Here is a 9,761-nt window from a genome sequence, read left to right on the forward strand (position 1 = left end):
GATTTGTCGAATGCTTTTTCTGCATATCAATATGATGAATAATAGTAATGGCCTTTCGTATGTTGAACCATCCCTGCATCCCTGGTATGAAACCCACTTGATCATGGTGATTTATTTGTTTTATATACTTTGCATTCTGTTGGCTAGTATTTTGTTAAGGATTTTTGCATCGATGTTCATTAGGGATATTGGTCTGTAGTTCTCAATCCTTGTGGGATCCTTGCCCGGTTTTAGTATCAGAGTTATACTAGCTTCATAGAATGAGTTCAGGAGTTTGCCATGTTTTTCTATGTTCTGGAAGAGTTTGTGTAGGATTGGTGTTAGTTCTTCCCTAAATGCTTGGTAGAATTCTCCAGTGAAGCCATCTGGTCCAGGGGATTGTTTTGTTGGAAATCCCTTGATAACCTTGTCTATTTCTTCTATTGCTATGGGGTTGTTGAGATTCTCGACTTCCATCGAGGATAGTCTAAGGAGGGATTGTCTTTCCAAGAGTTTGTCTGTGTCTTCCAAATTTTTGAATTCATTGGTGTACAATACTTTGTAGTACTGTGTAATTATCCTTTTGATTTCATTAGGGTCTGTTGTAATATCCCCTCTTTCATCCTTTATTCTTGCTAATGAGATTTGTTCCCTCTTTTCATTGGTTAGGTTTGTCAGTGATCTGTAGATTCTGTCTATCCTTTCAAAGAACCTACTTTTAACAGCATTAATTTTTTCCATAGTTTTCTTATTTTCCCTCTCCTGAATCTCAGCCCTGATTTTTATAATTTATTTTCTTTTGCTATTAGTAGGGTTGTCCTGCTGAGTCTGCTCTAGTTGTAAATTTTTTGCCAGCATACCAATCATGAGTCTCTCTTGCTTTCTGAGGTATGCATGTATTGCTATGAAACTTCCTCTGATAACCCCCTTTTCTGGGTCCCATAAGTTTTGGTACGTTGTGTGCTCATTCTCGTTGGTTTCTAGAAATTTCCTAATTTCACCTGTGATCTGTGCCAGTACACAATTCTTTTTCATTAGAGAGTTATTCATCCTCCAATTGTTTGCTCTTGTTTTCTTGGTCTTCCTTTTGTTGATTTCCAGCCTTATGGCACAGTGGTCAGCAAGAGAGGTCTGTATGTTATCAATGTGCCTAAATTTATGCAGATTTGGCTTATGTCCCAGCATGTGGTCTGTCTTCGAATATGTGCCATGTGGGCTTGAGAAGAATGTGAATTTTTGTATTTGGATGAAAAGCTCTGTAAATATTTATCAGGTCAAATTGTCTAATTGTAATGTTTAGATCTCTAGCCTCCTTGTTGAGTCTCATTTCCTGTGATCTGTCTTTCTCTGAGAGCAGTGTGTTGCAGTCACCCACTATAATTGTTGAGGCTATGATTTCTTTTTTCATCTTTTGGAGTGTTTGGTTGACGTATTCAGCAGGTCTCTCATTCGGTGAATATATTTTACAATGTTTAGTAGTTCTGTGTCTCCCATTCCCTTGAGCATTATATAGTGTCTCTCCTTATCTCTTTTTATGGTTTTCACTTTGACATCAATTTTATCCAAGATTAGGATTGCAACCCCTGCTTTTTTTAAATTGTTGTTTACTTGGTATGCTTTTCTCCAGCTTTTGATTCTTAGTTTATTTTTGTCTGTAGCCTTGAGATGTGTCTCCTGTAGGCAGCAGATTGATGGGTTGTGTTTTCTTAGCCAGTCTGCTAGTCTCAGTCTTTTAATGACTGAGTTCAGGCCATTGATATTCAGGGTTATTATCCCCATCTGTGGACTCTGTGATCCCATTTTATACCTTTTGTGTTGGGTGTTTTCCTACTTTCCTTTCTCATTAGTGTATTGTGCGTGTATGTGTGTGTGTGTGTGTCATTATTGACTTCTTTCCATCCTTAAGCCAATGCTATCTTGGGGTCTGTTTTCTCTTTGTTGCCCTCTGGGTGAGGTTGTTCTATGTGGCTGTCTCTTATTTATGGTTGGTGAGCATTGTTCTTCTGCCCATACTGGGTCGGCAAGGATCTTTTGTAGGACTGGGTTTCTTCTAACGTATTCTTTTGAGTTTTTCCTTGTCTGGGAAGACTCTTACTTCTCCATCTATCTTGATCAATAATTTGTCTGGGTATAGTATTCTTGGGTTTCCGTTGTTATCCTTCAATTTTCGGAATATGTTACTCCACTCTCTCCTCTTCTTCATAGTTCCTGCTGATAGGTCTGAGCATATTCTTATTTGGGAAACTTTATATGTGATTGCTTGTTTTTCCCTAGCTGCTCTCATGATTTTCTCCTTTTCCTCAAAGTTGGATAGTTTAACTATCATATGCCTTGGTGACTTCTTGGGATTCAGTCTAGCTGGCATTCTTTCAGCTTCCAGAATGGTTGCCTGGTTTTCATTCATTAAGCTGGGGAAGTGTTCCTCCAAGAATTCTCTCACTATTGTTGCAGATGACTTCTTTGTTGTGTCTTCCTCTGGTAAGCCAATAATTCTAATGTTGTTCCACTTCATAGCATCAGACATAGCTCTTAGGTTTTCTTCAGCTTCTCTTATGATCTTATTAGATTTTTGTTCATATTTGTTAAAGTCTGCTCGGCTGTCCTCCAAGTCAATGATGCAGTTCTCTCCTTCCTCGAGTCGATTCTCTAGGTCTATGTTTCTGCTACTGGTTTTTGTTATCTCCTCCCTAAGCTCCTCTATTTCTCTTTTGTGTATGGCCTTTATCTCCTCTATCATTTTATCCCTTTTCTGTATTATTTCCCTCATATCCTGTATGACTCCAAGCAGCATTCTGAAAAATTCTTTCTGTGGCAGCTCAATGTCTGCTTCTTCTATGCATATATAATGGTTGGGACATCTTCTGCCATTGCCTTTTCTTTCTCCTGTTATTTCATTGAGGTCATTGGGGCTGATGGCTGTTTGTGTTGCGTTGTTTTAGAGGAGCCAGATGCCATTTCCCAGGAAGTCGAAGAGCACTGGCTCTCTCTGGGAGACTTGTAGGAATGCTTCGTGGAACTGCCTACAGCTAATTTCACTATGGAATTAACCTACCACTTTATCCTCCTGTGGTTTCCCTCTCAGGGGAGTGCCCAAGAAGTCTGGTGGGTTGCTTGCTTTGGTGTTGTGGATATTGGGCAGAGGCTCCTGCAGCAGCTTGGAATGTTGATGAGTGTTGGCCGAGCTGCCTTATTCTCCCAGGTACACAGGCAGGAATTTCCCGGTAAGGAGTTGGTCAGAGTATCCCCTGGTGGAGGTCAGCAGTGCTTTCCCCAGCCTTGGGCTAGCTACACAGGGTGGAGTTCACCTAGCTCGTGCGGCATAGGTGTAAATGCCCTAGGTTAAGGTGTGTGTTCTGGAGGTCAGCAGTGGAGTGTGAGAGTACAGGAAAGAGACAAAGAGGAGAGAAAAAAAGTGAGACCGCTTAGACTGTGCGGGGATATATAGAAGAGAGGGAAAGAAATTTAACAATGTAGCTGAGTCCTGATCTCCACCAGTGGAGCTCCAAGGGTTTAGTCCCTGCCCCAAGGTGTCTGCGGTGGCAAGCTGTGGCTGTGTTGAGAAAAAGCCCCTGCACAGAACTCCAAGACTGTGGGGGGAATAGCGAGTAGAGATGGAAACAAAAGTAACAATGTAGCTGATCCCCAATCCTTGCCCATGGAGCTGCAAGAGTCCAGTCCCTGCCCTGAGGCAGGTGGCAGAAAACTGTGGCTGTGTTGAGACCAAGCCCCCCTATGGGCTCCAAATGGTCTCGCTTCTGGCAGAGACAGTGGCAGGGCCAAGATCTAGCCCCAGCTGGCTTTCACTGAGGTAAGCCAGAAGCCCCCAGCCCCTCAAAACCTCATGAGTCTGTGCATACTCATCTTTATGATGCTCCTCCTGCATTTCAGCAGCGCTGAATTTCCCTCTAAGCAACTCTCCTGGGCTGGATTCTGCGGAGTCCCTCTGGTATGTGTCACTCTGTAGCCATCTTCCTCTACAGACTTTTATGTCATATACATGAGGGGGTACACACACAATGGAAACAAGCTCCCCTAGGTGGAGCTTTTGGAAGACGCATTTTCCCCCAATAGGCAAGCATCAAACAACTTACCCCGTGGTATCCCCTGGGAAGGTTTACTTGGTAATCATGAATTTTTTTTGTAAAAGCAGTTTCACTAGAACCTCATTTTTTTGTCATGGCTGATTTAAAAGAACAGTGTGCGGCTATAAAATTTTGTTTCCTGCTCAGACAGCTTATAAGGACAGCGCTATGGGAACAATTCAAGTGTATGAGTGGTTTTCTCATTTCAAAAAAGGTGAAATGTCCATTGATGACAAACCTAGTTCTAGACATCTGTCAACTTCCCAAATGGGCGAAAATGTCAACACAATTCATGCCCTTTTGCTAGAAGACTGACAAAGGACCATGAAAGGGATGGGGAAGTTATCTGGACTACCTTGGGGTTCAGGTTAGCGAATTTTAATGGAAGATTTGCGAATGAAAAGGGTCGGTGTGAAATTATTGCCTTGGGTTCTGACTGACTGGGAAAAAGAGCATTAAGTGGAAACACGCGGTACTTTGAAAGAACAGCTCACCGGACCTTGCTCCATGTGACTTGTTTTTGCGAATGAAGAGGGACATGAAAGCACAGTGATTTGACAACACAAACGTGAAGAAAAAAAATGAGGGAGGCGTTTTCAGCCATGCAAAAAGACAAGTTTGAAAAATGTTTCAAGAACAGAATCACAGATTTGACATATGTGTTAAGTGGAATGGAAAGTACTTTGAAGGTGATATGGTTGTTTTGTGTAAGAAAAAAAAAAAGCTTTGGGGGAAAATTTCCACTTTGGGTGGAGAACCCCTCATATATGTAATGCATACTCCCATGCATACTCCATTCCATTCACAGCAAAGGTCTCATCCTTGTCTACTTTGCCAACTTGTTTTCATTTTTCAAGACTCAACTTAAATATCACCTCATCTGTAAAGATTTTTGGAAGTCTCCAGTGTTAGCCACTTAGAATTCTGGGCTCTAATAAAGCTGTGTCTATAGTCCTTATGTAATAAATATGGTATATTTTATCTGTAACTCAATAAAAGGTAAGTTCCTTTGGGCAGAGGCTCAGTATAATTATTCTTCTTTTACTTCTTAATACAGTGCATGTTTTAAAGGGAATGCTTAATGATGAATGAGGGATTCAATCAATCAATCAACATATTTTGGAGAAACTAAGCTGGGATCTCAGAATAAATACAACTGCAGTGTTACTCTTCATTGCTAAATATTTTCTTTTATTGTGTGAATATATAGGGATATATATAGTGGATGCAAAGGGGAAACAAATAGATTATTTCTAAAATCTTTTGTTCACTTCTACCCTTTTTCTTGAAACCTGCTAGATTTCAAAGTACTACATAGTATGGAAAGCAGGAAAAGAGAAGCACCTTCATATGGTATGGTTGCTTTTTTTTGTCAGGAGCAAAATCCATCCAGAACACACACAGCTTTGATTTCTGAAAAATAGATGTTTCTATAATTATAATAATGTGGATACACTGAACGTATTTTAAAATATGAGCTTCCCTTCTAAAAGATTCAGTTAGGCTTATATAGCCTTACAGTTTTCCTTTTGTTGGGGGTGAGGGAAGTGAAATTTAATTTCGTTTTCTTACTTTAAATATTTAAAAAGGGTTTTCATTTTTGTAGACACTAAACCTCCAATTCTATAAAGATCTCCTTCCCCTTTCCCCACTGAAAGTACTATTATAATTCTGTAAAGTTGTGCCACTGTCTGGAGAGACACATCTTAAGGAGAACCCATGAAAACGGTCACCTAGCACCTAAGATAGGGCAGTGATGGTTCACTGATAGACTCCGTCGCGTGGTAGCTTGGTCTACTCACCTCACACGGAGCCACCACATATAAGGGGAAGCTTGTGTTGCTATAATAAGGAACAGGCTTTCAAACAAAGACCAGGAAGAAAGACCTGGTGATCTACTTCTGAAAATCAACCAACGAAAATCCTGTGGATTGCAATGATTTTATATGCATTTAACTTTGATCCTGCTGAATGGGTTGGTTTGTTTGAAAGAATGAGAGGGAATCTCTCTCCCTCAAAAATTCTCAGGCCCTTTCTCCCAAGTATGATTCAGACTGCAAAAAGTGTAAATGATTCATGATTGGCAGTTTGATACCATTGTGCATGGGATTACTATGAGCCAGCGGTTAACAACCCACCATCATCCTCACACAGTACTCAAATGGTGCATTTATCTCAGACCCTTGTCCTGCTGACTCCAGTCCTGCTTACCCTATGATACTTAGGAAGACTTTGAAAACCAGGTAAAAAACAAACAGTAAGGAAAAAAATAGTGCTGTAATGTAGAACTCTGATAAGGGTAAGGAGCATGAGACAAGTTTGAGGAGAGAGATTCTTGCTCCTTCTTTCAGATGCGCGTAGGGATCCAGCAAGATCACCATGAAACAAACACTGAGAGATTCACAGGGGTGGAAGGCTGCTGGTTTTGACTGTATATGGTCTAGAACTGTCAACATACTTTATTTTAAACTGGCTAAAACATTCCTAGCATTCTCTACAGATTTGTGAAGAGCAGTGTGGCTGTACATGTGCTTTTGTACATGGACTTAAAAAAAACCCAACTATTTTATTGGGGGCTCGTATGATTCTTATCACAATCCATACATACATCCATTGTGTCAAGCACAGATGTACATTCGCTGCCCTCATCATTTTCAAAACATTTGCCTTCTACTCTAGCTCCTAATATCAGCTGCCCATTTCCCCCCTCTCTCCCCACTTCCCCCTCCCTCATACATGGACTTTTTTTTGTCCTGCAAGGCCAATTGTTTTTTGGCTCATAGGTTTAAAGTTGTGTGTTTCTTCTGTCAGATTACCACAATTTTGTCATACTCAGCATGTCTTTTGTTTAATACATTGACACCTTAATGGAAAACAAAAGGTAGATTCATCAAAAGAGACAAGATTATTTGAATCATAAATGGAGAATATCAGGGAGGCTAGCAGCAATAATAATAAATTGCAGCTATTGTCCACAGAAACTTGCTTTTCTAAGGTACTTTTGATAATTACCTGTCAATGTTTCAGTTTTAACACCCACTCTGTGAATTGATGGAGTCTATTTATATCTCAGAAAAGTTCCTGTATTGGCTTCTTGAAATGCATGCCATTCCTGGACATGCACAGGACAGGAGTTATTGTATTTTTCCAGGCGAGGAAAGTGGCATAGAGGAATCTGACACACGTGAGCATTGCTCTCTTGGTGAAGAGAAGCAAAACAAAACAGCAAATAGATATCAATCTGAATAGACCTGGAAAAGGAGAGTGCTGTAGTTTGGGTGTTTTGAGGGTAAACGATGTTGTGCCTCCAGCAGAGTGACATTGGTCTTGCTATCTCAGGTTGTCTAACCCTGATAATGTCTAGCTTGTTAGAGCTAGGTGTCTGCTGACACCTAATGAATACAGTAGTACAGGGAAGAACAGGGGAGATGTGAAAAATGGACTCTATGAAAGTCTATACTAGGAATCTAGGAACATCAGGGATTATAGCATTTTTTCCCTTTGTATTTAAAGAATGTCTTCATTTGAATGACTAAATTTAATAAAACTACAAGCAATGGATAACCCAATGATCCAGTTCTTCTGTAGTCTGATTCATAGAAATAGAACTGGAGGAATTGCAACAATGTAGTGGAGGACCCTCACATTTCCATCAGAGGAGGAGAGAGCCCTCTGGGTCAAGAAACACGTGTCTTAGATCAGTTTTGCCTCGATGCGATGTGGGACCATTCATTTGTCCACCATGGCTCTTAGTGCCCTTACTGCTTAAATAAGACCCTTTTACTACTCACTCACTGCCATTGAGTTGATGACTGCTGGCAGTGACCCTAGAGGACAGAGTAGATCTGCCTAGGTGAGTTTCCAAGATTGTGACTCTTCACAGGAGTAGATAGCCCCATCTTTATCCCAGGGAGTTGCTTGTGGTTTTGGACTGCTGACCTTGTGGTCAGTAGCCCAGTGTGTAACTACTACACCACCAGAGTTCCTGGTAATGAGATCCCCCAGCTATAAACTTCATTTAAGAAAATCCCTGTACGCCCATCTTTTAACAGAATTTCAGACATATAATTGTGTATCATTCAATGTTTAGTAAATGAATAAACACATGAGTTACTTTATTAGTTCCCTGGGTTGGTCCCAAATTCAGGCCTTTAAATGGACGGTCTTTCATCTCATAATAAATGTACACTTACTGATTTCTTACTATGTGTGGAAGGCAGCATTTAAGATGGTCCCAGTGATATTCATCTCCTGGAATTTACAGCCTTGTATAATCCCTTCTTATTTATTTATATTTTAAACTTATTGTTAATGGGTGAAGGTTTACAGAGAAGACCATCAACCTTATAGTCAGCATGCATACACATTTGTTTAATCTTATTCATGCGATCTTCTCAATGTGACATCATGTAGCCCACTTCCTACTTACATTACCTATTTCCACTCCTCCTTGTCTATTCCTTCTGAACGCTGTCTTTGAGTTCCTAATGCCCTTTTGATCTGAAATAGTTGATTAGCTTCAGATGTGGGTATCTAGCTAAATGAGATCCTTTTACTATTTACTCACAACCATCATGGTTTTTCCTCTAGGGAGCCCTGGTAGAGTAGTGGTTACTCATTCAGCTGCTAACCTTAAGGTCCAAACCACCAGCCAATGGGGCTTTCTACTCCCGTAAAGAGTTAAATTCTTGGAGCAGTTCTATCCTACCCTAGAGGGTCTCTATAAGTTGCCATCAGCTTGATGGTAGTGAGAATATCTTGGTGTTTTCTGGTGGGAATGCTGTAGTGATTATGCATTGGACCTCTAACTACAGTTCTATTGGGTGGTTTGCAGAGATCACATTGATCTTAGACATTGACAACTGGGCAGCTAACTACAGGTCAACAGTTCAAAACCAGCAGCTGCTCCTGGAGAGAAAGATGAGTCTTTCTACACCCATAAAGAGTTATTATCTTGTAAGCAAGGACAGTTCTAGAGTTTTAGATAGTCACTATGAGTCAGAATTGACAAGATCACAGTGAGTTTGTAGATTATTTCTGGACAACTGTTCATTGTTTGACTGAAAACTGAACCACAAGGGAAAGCTCATTTCCAGATCTGAAGAGTGACTAAGGGCCATAGTCCCGGGGATTCCACTAATCTTTTTCCAATTAGTAATTGGTGGGATAAAATATGATTTTTGGATTGTGTTGTCCATTTTCTCCCATTCTACCTAGGACCTTTTAATGCGATCCCTTTCAGAGCAGTTTGTAACAGTAGCTGGGCACCGTCCAGTTCTTCTGGCCTCAGTGTTGTGGAGACTGATGCGTTCTGTCAGTCCGCTGGGCTAATTGCTGTTATGTGGTTTCATTGTTTGTCTTTGATTTTCATCACTCTTCTGTCCCTAAGATGGTGAAAAAGGAAGAGATGCTCCTTTGATGGCTCATCATGAGCTTTTATGACCCTAGTCCCTACTCACTAAGGTAGGGTAATCCCTTCTGCTTGCATTCAGGCTAGAGACATGTAATTACACGTAACAAATAGAAATACAACAAGAGTGATGAGTTGTCATTTGTGAGATGAGTTTATAAAAAGATTGGAGCTGCAGATTTGGGTTAACCCCACCCTCCCAAAAATCTTTGCTTTGTGCTGTTGGGAGTGGCCTTATGGAGCAGCTCTCATAGGAAGAACTACTATAGCAAGAAAGAAAGAAAGAAAGA

Source organism: Echinops telfairi, unplaced genomic scaffold, assembly GCF_000313985.2.
Source record: "Echinops telfairi isolate 266 unplaced genomic scaffold, ASM31398v2 ScPeMD7_2;HRSCAF=8, whole genome shotgun sequence".
Classification (NCBI taxonomy): Eukaryota; Metazoa; Chordata; class Mammalia; order Afrosoricida; family Tenrecidae; genus Echinops; species Echinops telfairi.